The sequence below is a fragment of the Megalops cyprinoides genome, chromosome 2 (assembly GCF_013368585.1).
Source record: "Megalops cyprinoides isolate fMegCyp1 chromosome 2, fMegCyp1.pri, whole genome shotgun sequence".
NCBI classification, from domain to species: domain Eukaryota; kingdom Metazoa; phylum Chordata; class Actinopteri; order Elopiformes; family Megalopidae; genus Megalops; species Megalops cyprinoides.
Genome location: NC_050584.1, coordinates 69580206 through 69593472, shown reverse-complemented (window position 1 = coordinate 69593472; position 13267 = coordinate 69580206). Strand labels below are relative to the sequence as shown.

Genomic DNA, 13267 nt, shown 5'->3' with positions numbered 1-13267 from the left:
GTCAGGCTGTGTGCTGGAGGAACCAGCACTGGCTACCAACTCTGTGTACTGGACCATTGGCTCATTCCATCTCAAATCAACCAATGCCAATGCTCTTTGCTCTCAGATTCACTACAAACTGTGACAAAATATTCCTTCATTTCTGTCATTCACATGGATATATCTGAAGTTTTGATTATGTATACCAAACCTTTTTTGAGATTCTTTTGCTACAAATGTAACTCAAATCTTAATATTTCCAGATCTGAGGGAACAATATACACAGAGGGCTGAAATCACAGTGACACTAAATACAGACACTGATATGCTGCTATACCTGAAGAATCTATTTACAGTTCAACCTAAAATAAAACATCATTTTCAGTTAGAGCAAAAGAAAACATGGGTATAATACCTGCACCTTGCAATGCAAACCATACCGATTTTCATGTCAAAGGTATTTTATTACTGCGTGCCTAACTGACCATCACATATGAAATTACTTCACCTGGCAAACAAAATGTGATGAAAATATCTTCCAAATTTCTGCCACCACTCGCTGTCATCTCTGCTATGAAACCACTTATACTTTCACTGTGTGACACTTTTACCCAGTATTTGCAGGATGAACTGAAACGTATCATTTAACATAAATTCTGTTTTCCATGTAGTTCTCCTGAATGGAAAAACAAAAATCACACTTTTCATTATCAGCCCCTTCTCTCACCCTCGCTCGCAGTGCCAGAATCAGCTGGTTCCTCTGTCTGTAACTCAGCAGCTCTGGGACTGCCTCTGTCACCAAAGTCACAAACTCCTCCAGTTTCCCATAATGCATTATGTCTCGCTGCTGCACCACTTGCCACATGGCTGCAGAGAACAGTCGTAGAGGGGGAACCAAAAGGCGCAGGGAGGAGAGAGGAAGAGAGGGATCTGCAACAGAGAGAGAACATAAGGAATCTACACACAAACAGGAGCACCTCTGACACATCTAAAGCAGCACTGGCTTCAGTCACCAGCATTTGTTCCTGGTTCCACAGCTTGTTTGCCCCCAGCTGCCAGCTTTAGTTACATACTCAATATTGCCTTCAAGGTGTTTGGTCCATGTTGCAAAGAATAACAGCTATATGAATTCTTGTTTTTAACATTTAATTGTGTAAGTTATATGGCTTGTAAAGAGCCAGCCAGTGGATCTGTGGAAACATTAAAATGGGTGAAACACCAGCTACATTTCAAGATTCAACAGTCGCACGGTTTTTTCACTTTGCTGTGTCTGTACCTCCAGGGAAAACCCTCCGCTAAATCAGGATAAAGTCTGCACAAAATGCTGCGCATTCAGAAGCAGCGGGAGATTCACCGGCTCAATCAGCGAAGGGTCAGAGTAAACCGACAGAAACATCTCAATAAACCAACCAAAAATCAGATGTCAGCGTTTTAGTTTAATAACTGGTCTGATTACACATCTAACCGTCAGCGCCCTATTGTGCGTATGTTACAACATCTATTTTGTATTTTTTCCAGGCCAATTTTAGGTGGTGACCTGGCAATCTGCCCCAGATATTCCTATATCATATTATGCCCATTACTCACAAGCACATGGAAAAGGCAAGGTAGGGAATTGTTCGCATTTAGTCAAAACGCCACTATATTGCCACCCGGAGGATGAAAAAATGCAGAAATAGGCATAACAGGATGATAACCTACTGTTTTACTATATAAAAAGATTTGCCCCCTCGCCATTTTAACTGCCCCTCAGTCACTTCATCCTGGCGCCGGGCCTGGTTCTAGCCATCTGAGTGGCTCTACTATGTAGCATTAAAAACTATATGATCACAAGCTCAATATGTAGCATTTAAAAAATTGTCATCTCGTCCCTCTTCCTTATGCTGGCGACGAGTGTGGAGCTGGAGACACGTTACATTATTGACTTATGCTGATTATTGCCAGTGCTAAAAAGACACATGCTGTGAACCTGTCTGCCTGCGATTCCTGCGGGAGTAGCGTCGGGAACGAGGGATTACACATCAATAATCGACAAACGAACGCTACGTACCATTTGTTTAGTGCCAAACGCCACTGATTTCATGCAGTACGAAATGATTGATAGGTGACATCTTCCTAGTAACAGTAATGATCTCTGTATGACCTGGGTGATTTTTTGCGCATATTTCAGCGTTACTAAGAAATGCACATTCCAGTGTGGACTAAACAAACAATACATTACAGTGCTCCATACTAACTTTTCCACTGGTACCACTGGTGCTACCAGGTTTAGTTGGTCGCACCAGCACATGACTTGGTTGCCCCCCTTTTCTTGGTACAGCACGGTATCAATCAATGACCTTGCATGCTGATGAATAGTTGTCTTAATTTGCATATTCTAGTTTTGCATTGATGTAAAGATTGACAGTGACTCCAGACTTCATATTTGCAAAATATTTTAATCTGTAAGTTTCTCTGCCAGGAACCGTGCCTGACAAAATAGGTCATCTTCTATTATATAATTTTAAAAGAAAACATAGCAAAAATGTTATCAAATAACAGCAAAGCTAAAACTGGTGCGATGAGAACACGAGATTGGATAGCTAATTTTAACTTTGAGGAAACAGCGATTTAACAATAGCGGTGGTGAAAACTATGAGAAGCTTAATAACGCTAATGAAAACTTAACGAACCATGTAATGTAACACGCGGGCTACACAGCATAAAATAAATTACGTGCCACAGGGGCGTTACTGTGGAAACGATTAAGGGCGTAACTTCCGGCGAAGCAGCGGAAGTAGCCGTAAATGGCAACAACTTATTATGCTTCCGATTGGCTAGCCACACATGGCGGTCCGTTCAAACGCGTCTAACATACATACGTCTAATGTACAGTACGTGTTACATATATTGCTTTTTTGGGGAATATATTTCTTTCTGTGCTATTAGCGTTGCCTGACATGACATTACGGACCTCAGGTACATGTTGCGCTGTTTCCGGCTGTACTAATAACCAGGCTAAGCTAAATGTGTGGCTTCAACAACAATGCTGTGATCATGTAACTGCTGCAGCTGCTTGATAAGCTGATCATTTGAATCGGATGTGTTGGAGCAGGGAGGCATCTAAAACATGCAGGGCAGTGGGTCCCCAGGCCCGGAGTTGAGAACCACTGATCTATGGCAAAGTGGACCAAACGTTTGACGTGTGTCTGTATCTACCTTTTGAAGAAATAAAACAAAAACGACCAGATGGGTCTGCAAAGATCCCTAAAATAATTCAAAAGAGATATAGATGCTGGATTTAAAGTTATATCCACTAATTGATGAATGTCCCGGCGCACTTAACGCTAGCTAGTTAGCTAACGTTAAGTTGCTAGCTAGCTAGCAAATAGTACTTAAGATCATAAGTCAATACCTTGGCTTGCAGTACGAATGTTAAAATAAACTATTTGTTCATGAGAGACATGATGAAGCTTAATTGGTTTAATAGCTAGCAAAGTGTGTGAAAGCCAAATTCGCTAGCTAGCTACTTGCACATTCAGCTGAAAAGTACAAATACCACCTTACAGAGACAAATCTAGCTAGCCACAATACAAGAAAAACAATAAACATAACTAGCTAGTTACTACCACATTTCGCTGACAAATGCAAATATCACCTTGCAAACAAATGCATAGCTAGTTAGCTACAATAAAAACAACGTAGAAAGCTAGATAGCTTGCTAGCTAATTTGGCTTTCACGCACTTTGCACTGTCATATTACTAAGAGCTAGCTAGCTATCAAACTAATAAAGCCTCATCACATCTCTTCTGACCAAATAGTTACTTTGACCACAGACACTGCAAGCAACTTGTTCTGACAACTTTAGTACTGTTACTTAGCCAGCTACCAAATTAACATTAGCTAGCTAGGGTAGTCTGTAGTGAGTGTTTTGGCTAGCTAGTTAGCTAAGTGCGCCAGGTCTTTCTCATCGGTATTGGCGTCGGCTATCGGCCAAATTGTTATTTTAAACATCGATATCCGCCCAGAATTTCGCAATCAGTGCATCCCCACGGTTTGTTATTTTGCTATAGCTCACAAACGCCGGTTCCGGTTCAGTGGTGTAACAAAGCGGAAGTCGCGCCCATAATTCATGCTAGGTATGATGGGGGCTAGAAGTAAGGGGGGTAGACTGCCTCATCTTTGGAACACGGAAACAGTTAAATTGATTGTTTAGCGCGTTTCATCATCAGGATGAAAGTACAGGTAGGGAGAGACCGACTGAGCCAGTGAAGAAAAAGAACTACTTTCAACCACAATGGCTAACGCAGTACCCGTGCTGGAGGGGCACCAAAACAGCCTAATGATCATCCATGCACTCACACGAATGCGACCACGTGAAATTTTAACTCACACACCCCCAAAAATGGTCCCAATCTGGAGCCCTGCATTAAAGCAGCAGTAGGGAGTCTTAAACTAGCGAGCTAGCAACCTAAAAGGCACGCATAAACCTCGGCCAAACAGCAGACAAGCTGGCATGTACTAGCGCTGTACTCACTAGGTCTAATAAAAACTTCCAGATAAACAAAGTATACACGTGAACGTTCCTCTAGCTACTTATCTATGTGGCTACTCGTCTACTCAAGCGAGTAAGATCAAAACCTACCTGGCGATGTCCGTACATGGTAGTCGTGGTCCGAGGCAACGCTGGCAACATCAGCGTTTTCTCGACCACAGCAAGGTTTGACTCGACGAACATCAAACCCCAGTCTTTCAGTCGACCTGTCATGAACGGACTGCCTGGCTGGGGTTCTGTCGGAGACCCATGGAAAAATACAAGGCACCGCATCTTTTTTAATTCTGTTTAGACCACTAGTTGTTTTGAACAGGTCCTCGCTGCGAAAGTGCATGCTACAAACAACTGTGTCATCACAGACGTTAAACAGCGGGCCTTCCTCTCTCTTGATGGCTTGAATCCATACTCTCTTGCGGTCCTCATCACGGGGAAATGTGTGAAAGCTTAAATAGGGCTGTTTCTGCTTGCTGTTTGTACACAAAGGTACACAACACCACTTCTTGCTTCTCGACTGTGCCATTGTCGGTTCGCTAGTGGCTAACATGGCTAACCGGAAGTAAAGATACCCCCTGTCGGCTCAGACCGGAAATTTTTAACGTGAGAAGGGCGATTTGCACCATAGATGTACAAACGCAGATACCTCATTGGCCGCTGCTGTATGTCGCCGCTATGCGTCTTCGCCGCCGCCATATTGGAGCGGTCAAGATCCCCTAGTAAACAAATTAGTGGTGGACGAAGCTAGGCTTTGTGAAACACTGAAAACTTTCGAAGCAATTGGGCCGGAAATTGTTTCGAGGTTTCGAAACAATCCCCAGACACCCATCTCCACGGTGACGCCTACTGGCCACTTTTGCGATCGTCACATCTTGATAATGCTATTCTGTGAAACAACGACTCAGACAAGCCTTGACAAATTCTAAACTACGTATTATTCTGGCGGGTTATGCCAGGCTGTCAATACATATGATCAACACATATTTCGGAGAAATCAGCATACAACAAACAGAAACAAAATATTTCAGATTGTCAGAGACAGCAAAATGGAACTGTAATGAACAGTGTGTTTAAATAAATATTTATTTTTTCTGTTGTGTTTATTAACATCTGTGAGGCTATTTCATTTACTTGGTATTTCAGTTTCATGTGTAAGACATGACATATAGGAATTTTTTGTCTCGGAGCAGTGATTCGAAACGTCTGCGCTTCGGGGGCTCGACACAGCGTCGAAACGTCAGTATTGAGCGTCCCGTCTCTAAAAGAAATACTTTTATTTTATAGACTTCTCTACATAAATCGACTGTAACTCGCTTAATTCTGAACCGATTTTCATCAAATTTGGTTTGTTATTATAGTGAGAAATTGAACATGATACTGGTAGTAAATTTAATTTACTGGAATTAAACTGAATTACTGGGGGCGGATCTAATCAGCTCTATGCCAAAACATTAACCTTCTGAATAGAAAAAATACAAAAATTGAATATAAATCAAAATAGTAAAAATTGGCAATACTGTAAATACCTCTATCACCATTACCTCAGCTTAATTGCCCCATTTCACTATGGACTCTAAAAAATAATTCAGTGGCTTTGTAAATATAATAATAAAAATAATAAAAGCTATACTACCGTAATAAAATCTCTGAATATCACTAAATGATTGAGTTGGACATATCAAAATAAATGCCTAAAAATCCAACAGTTAATTTTGTTTTAAATTTACATCTATAAGTTTATTTCACGAAAAGAAACTAGCATTTGACTAACAAATAATATTTTTAAGATGTCATTATTTTTTGTTAAATTTCAATCAAAATATTTCAGAAAGAAGTAATTATACCGATCAGTTTCAAGAACTACAATTATTATTCCAAATCAATATTCATATTCTTCAACAATTTAAGAAATTGAGTAAGTTACGCTGAACGTCATGACGTGGTCGCCATGTGTATGGGGCGCCAAGTGTAGCAAACCTTTTTTCGTAGACAGAATGCCTTCTGTGCTACGAAACGCATAAATTCATAACGAAACCATGTAACACTGTGACGCGTTTTTTTTTCCACGAAAAACACAAACGCGTTAGCATTGTGTCCATGAAATATTGACGTCTACGAAAGTTCAAGTAATCTTTGCTTTCGTGGACGGAATGCCTTCTTTAACTGCGGAGTCACGGAATGTAGTGTGCCAAATCACTTTCGTGCAGTTTTAGTAATACAGTCAGTAATGTAGGCGAAGTGCATTCCGCCTTTTGTCCACAAAATGAAAAGCACAACGGTCAATTCAGTGCACGACAGGAATCATCCGTTTTGTTTTCTGTGTACGAAAGTACAGTGCTGGCCAAAAGTATTGGCACCCCTGCAATTCTGTCAGATAATGCTCAATTTCTCCCAGAAAATGATTGCAATTACAAATGTTTTGGTAGTAATATCTTCATTTATTTTGCTGAAAAAACACAAAAGACAATGAAAAAAAATTAAATCAATTATCATTTTACACAAAACTCCAAAAATGGACCGGACAAAAGTATTGGCACCCTCAGCCTAATACTTGGTAGCACAACCTTTGGACAAAATAACTGCGAACAACCGCTTCCGGTATCCATCAATGAGTTTCTTACAATGCTCTGCTGGAATTTTAGACCATTCTTCTTTGGCAAACTGCTCCAGCTCCCTGAGATTTGAAGGGTGCCTTCTCCAAACTGCCATTTTCAGATCTCTCCACAAGTGTTCTATGGGATTCAGGTCTGGACTCATTGCTGGCCACTTTAGAAGTCTCCAGTGCTTTCCCTCAAACCATTTTCTAGTGCTTTTTGAAGTGTGCTTTGGGTCATTGTCCTGCTGGAAGACCCATGACCTCTGAGGGAGACCCAGCTTTCTCACACTGGGCCCTACATTACGCTGCAAAATTTGTTGGTAGTCTTCAGACTTCATAATGCCATGCACACGGTCAAGCAGTCCAGTGCCAGAGGCAGCAAAGCAACCCCAAAACATCAGGGAACCTCCGCCATGTTTGACTGTGGGGACCGTGTTCTTTTCTTTGAAGGCCTCGTTTTTTTTCCTGTAAACTCTATGTTGATGCCTTTTCCCAAAAAGCTCTACTTTTGTCTCATCTGACCAGAGAACATTCTTCCAAAATGTTTTTGGCTTTCTCAGGTAAGTTTTAGCAAACTCCAGCCTGGCTTTTTTATGGTCTCTGGGTCAGAAGTGGAGTCTTCCTGGGTATCCTACCATAGAGTCCCTTTTCATTCAGACACCGACGGATAGTACGGGTTGACACTGTTGTACCCTCGGACTGCAGGACAGCTTGAACTTGTCTGGATGTTAGTCGAGGTTCTTTATCCACCATCCGCACAATCTTTTGTTGAAATCTCTTGTCAATTTTTCTTTTCCGTCCACATCTAGGGAGGTTAGCCACAGTGCCATGGGCTTTAAACCTATTGATGACACTGCGCACGGTAGACACAGGAACATTCAGGTCTTTGGAGATGGACTTGTAGCCTTGAGATTGCCCATGCTTCCTCACAATTTTGCTTCTCAAGTCCTCAGACAGTTCTTTGGTCTTCTTTCTTTTCTCCATACTCAATGTGGTACACACAAGGACACAGGACAGAGGTTGAGTCAACTTTAATCCATTTTAACTGGCTGCAAGTGTGATTTAGTGATTGCCACCACCTGTTATGTGTCACAGGTAAGTAACAGGTGCTGTTAATTACACAAATTAGAGAAGCATCACATGATTTTTCAAAGGGTGCCAATACTTTTGTCCGGCCCATTTTTGGAGTTTTGTGTAAATTGATACTTGATTTGACTTTTTTTTCTTTCTCTTTTGTGTTTTTTTATTGCAAGCAAAATAAATGAAGATATTACTACCAAAACATTTGTAATTGCAATCATTTTCTGGGAGAAATTGAGCATTATCTGACAGAATTGCAGGGGTGCCAATACTTTTGGCCAGCACTGTATATGCTCTCCAATATTTCCTGGACACAAACCGGTGTTACATGGTTTCGTAATGAATTTATGCGTTTCGTAGCACAGAAGGCATTCGGTCTACGAAAAAAGAGGCCACGTGTGTGAACGGTGCGTACGCACTAAAATCGCGCTGAGCACTTTTCTACACATAAAACGGCATTTATGAAAAGACACTTCCCGGGAACACATGCGCACCTCTGCGCATGGTCTCGAGGCGGCGTACGCATAAAATTTGTAATTTGCAGATTGGCGACACCAAGAGGAACTAACGGTAATGCAAGTAAACGGGTCTTGTGTCGATCATTGATGAGTGTTATCGCGCCAGAATGAAGTGACTGAGTTAAAAATGGTTAAAATTCACGAGGGGGCGAATCTTTTATATAATTAAACAGTAGGTTATCATCCTGTTATTGCTCATTTCTGCATATTTTTCCATCCTGCGGGTGACAGTATAGTGGCATTTTGACTAGATGCGAACAATTCCCTACCTTACCTTTCCCATGGGTTTGTGCGTCATAGCCATAATATGAAATAGGAATATTTGGGGCAGATTGCCAGGTCATCACCTAAAATTGGTCTGGTGGTAGGTTTAATGAAATTCATTGATTTGCATTCACCATGCAATAGCCTCTGAAAGGCTGTACAGCAACAACACAAAACTACTGTTTCAAAGTCAAATACATTTTATAAAAAACAAAGATAATCAGAAATATGAATCTTTACTGTCGTCGGTTTTTAAAAGGAGAATCTTTTTATTTTAGATTCCTGCGGGCTTATTAGGGGCATTTACTTTACTAAGGAACAATATTATGAAAAACCTCTGAGCAGTATAGTGGTGTCCTATCATTCATTGCCAACAGAGTCAAGTACAGCCGGGCTTCTTTCAAGAACTCTGTTGTCTCTGCCCAGGTGAGGGAACCCAACGGCTCCTTGAAGCCTTTAGCACGTGGATTTCGGCTGTTCATGATGCCGAACAATCTGTCAATCACCTGAAACAGAAAAAAACTCCCTACTGTAGGTTAACAGTCAAATTACTTTAAATTTTTGGGCAAAATCTCAATGGGTACAGATTTCAACGGGTACAGAAACACTGTTCAAAATTGTGGTTCAAATCTTGCCAAAAAATGTAAAGATACTGTTTTACAATGTGTCTGACTGATAACACTGAGGTAGGGTTAGGGTTAGCCTTACCTGGCAGTAGAAGAAAAACAGGAAAACTGAAACTAGCAAGGATTACCTCAACAAATTTAGCCGCTGCTGAGCAATCCTGGAACTGTGGGTACCCAGTTTCCTTCAGCATACACAGCGCTTTTCCAACAGACCGGCTCATCGTCTGTGCAGCCAGGTGCACCTTCATCTTCGGTGTGCTGAAGTTAATGTGCTTGCTTGTAACCCTGTTTGCAGCATGTAGACCCTCTTTTTCTTGTACTTTATTTAGGTGGAATATGTAGCTCCAGTTCACTTGTCCACCAGAGCTCAAAATGGGACAGTACGCCTGCAGCATCTTCACAAACACTCGCTCGCCTGTTGAAGGGTGGGCAAAATACGTTGCCAAAGGCTACTTTGAGTACTTTGATACCTCGCTCATGCAATTCCTCTAATGCATGCCTCAGCAAATCCTTCCGAGTGTCTGGTGTCAATGTCTGAGTGATGAAGTAGGCAATGGGGGCCCTCCAGTGGCCTTGCCAACCACCATGAACACAAGGGCCTCACTTGCTACACTGGTCTCGTCAATGCCCTCCCCAAGATCCACAAAGCCTGACATTGTCTATGTGTGAGAGTCGTACTACACTTGCCTCCTGATAGCCATGGCATCCATCATAAGACACAGCTGACCATATTTTGCTGATATCTTCCTGATTTTTTCTTGTAGCATGTGTAAGCGAGGTATTGATTCCAGGCTTGCCGTCCACAGAGTGCAACCACCTGTGTAAAAACATTTTTTCTATGCACAACTAGAACAAATTATTTGTAAAGGTTGGAGATGGGATTAATGAATGCTGATCGTAAAGTACTGTACATTCACAGTGTGTGTGGATGTGGGAAGAGAACATGCCAACAATAATGCACCTATTACAAACAATACTTCTGTAGAATACATTAATACGTTTACCTTTGAAGCGTGTGAGGATGAGGAAGCGGTATGCGCATTGTATCCCTTAAACAGCTGTAGGCTTTGGGGCCATGCAAGTGCAGCGTAAGAGCAAACTGCCTTCGAGCTGGAGTGTAGGCATGGTGGCGTTTTAGGAGTTCATCTGGAAGATCTGGAATGTTAGGAAAAACAGACCCAAAAATCTTGAATTTGATTTCAATTAATGCATTATGTAGGGGGGAAAACATGAGTTTTAACATTTAGTTTAACATGACGGTGTCAGGCCATTTTCAGGATAGTCTGAAGCGATATTTCACATTCACTAACTTACATAACAGTAAAGTACAATAAAATTGCCACTTATATCCCGGGATGCCCGTTTTGAACGTTTCGTCTGTTTGTACAGCCAAATGACGCATATGCCTGCAGAATTTCTCTCGCCAACCGTCCCAATATGGCGACCACGCAGACACACAGTACATCACAAACGTGGCATCTATGTTTCTCATGTCTATGGTCAGTGCAGGTAGAGGTGTGCAGAACAGCACAGCACAGCGCTCATCTCTGTCCTGATGAGGTTTTTGGTTTCTTTCATACTGCTGCACCCAGCCCATATTTTTCATGTAAAACAATCAGAGAAGTTCAACCCGTTAATGAAGACTGGACTGTTCCACCCCCTGGTTAAAGGTACTGATTTTCCTAATTAGTGTGACAATAAAGTGTGGATGTGCACTCAAACACTCATATTGTTTCTCTGTCTGTATTTCTACACCAATTGCTATTACATCTACCTACGACAGCACTTTATACATATAATGACATAAGTAATAATACTTACATTTTAAGACAGTTAACATGAATTAGTAAAACACTGTCAGGCAGGCACAGACTCAGACGCAGACCAGGTGAGCACGGGTTTCACTGGCTTTAATGAAATCGCTGGGCAGCCTCGAGGTAGCAGTACAGGCAGGGTCAAAACTGGAAAGACAGTCCAAGCAAATACGAATCGGGAGCAGGGAACGGGAACAGGCTGGGTCGGAACCGGGTGGTCAGTCAGATCAGGCGACCAAGGCAGGAGTGGCAGGCAAAGATGAGGTACAAGGTCAGGCAGGAGTCAAAACGGATAAAGCAGCACGAAAAACAAGCAGGTACGCAACGGGAAAAACGCTGGAACGAACTAGCAGCAAGACAGAGCCAAGCAGGGTGTAAAAAGGGCTGAGCTGATGAGGCGATGGGATGCAGGTGGGCAGGCAAGCAGGTGGAGGCGATCTGGAAATCAGGTGGGCAGGGACAGGGCAGAGGGGGGGCAGACCAGATTGACAGATAATGTTAACATTTAATCTGCAAATTCACAGTTTCTACTAGTACACATTAAGGGTCACAGCCTAGTCTTTCACTGACAGTTTGAGCTTTCGAGGGAGTGAATAACAGCGTTGGTAGTTTGTTACTTTATCTCGGAAGCAGGGAGGACTTATCAGGTTTTTAATGCAGGCCACTGTTTGCAATTAAATGAACAAACCCAGCTGAATAAGGCTGTCGCAATAGGCTTTTAATGAATGCTGAATGTGACACAAGGTTGTACATGCAGGTGACATATTACTGACTCACTGCAATCCAAACAGTTAAATGTACAGTATCAACAGCTCTTAGCTCACCTGAAGTTAAATAAACGTCACAATTTGTCACAATTTGATCTAGTCACTAGCATGATTGATTGTTTCAATGCATTAATTTCAGCATCACTTACATGAACTGCCCACTCATGTGCAAACAATTTCCCAACCGTGCATGTAGTGGTGTAAAGGTAATATATACACTGGTTAGGGATGCTATTCCACAGCTGCCGAGGACGCCTGGGATTCAGGCACTGAGGACCCGGCTTCACTGGGATTCAGGCACTGAGGACCCAGCTTCACTGGGATTCAGGCACTGAGGACCCGGCTTCACTGGGATTCAGGCACTCAGGACTCTGCTTCACTCTGCCTGGGATTCAGGCACTGAGGACTCGGCTTCACTCTGCCTGGGATTCAGGCACTGAGGACCCGGCTTCACTCTGCCTGGGATTCGGGCACTGAGGACTCGGCTTCACTCTGCCTGGGATTCAGGCACTGAGGACTCGGCTTCACTCTGCCTGGGATTCAGGCACTGAGGACTCGGCTTCACTCTGCCTGGGATTCAGGCACTGAGGACTCGGCTTCACTCTGCCTCGGATTCGGGCACTGAGGACTCGGTTTCACTCTGCCTCGGATTCAGGCACTGAGGACTCAGCTTCACTCTGCAAGTGAAACTGTAATTAGTAATTAGTGAGTACTCCGAAAGGAACATTCAAACTGGTGAACCATCAATGTTTATTAACTGAAATGGTTTCCATGGTTTTAGCCCAAAGGAAACATACAGTAATTGTAGGGTATCAATATTGTACCTTAAATATCATCCTTAATTATTATTCTGTTTTGCAACTAGAACAAACATATTTCAGCACATACTGATGATGGTCCTTACTAGGCATCTCTCTACATCCAAGTTATATGGAATAAAGCAGAAGGCATCTTCCACTTCCAGAAGGGGAAGTAGTTGCTATGACTCCCATGAACTAAATTATGTCATCATGGTGCTGAGGGTTAAAGCGGCTCAAAACAGTGATTCTATTTCAGATTCAAATGGTTCACTGTGTTGAAAAGGTTCATTTTCC

The 13267-nt window shown here is 42.3% G+C and overlaps 1 protein-coding gene and 1 pseudogene; one reads left to right on the top strand and one right to left on the bottom strand.

Annotated features, from left to right (window-relative positions):
- The window catches only part of LOC118773784 (zinc finger protein 239-like), a 161254-nt gene that overhangs the window by 82954 nt on the left and 65033 nt on the right, over positions 1-13267 (top strand).
- LOC118773783 overlaps positions 1-13267 on the bottom strand; it is a 146080-nt pseudogene that overhangs the window by 128164 nt on the left and 4649 nt on the right.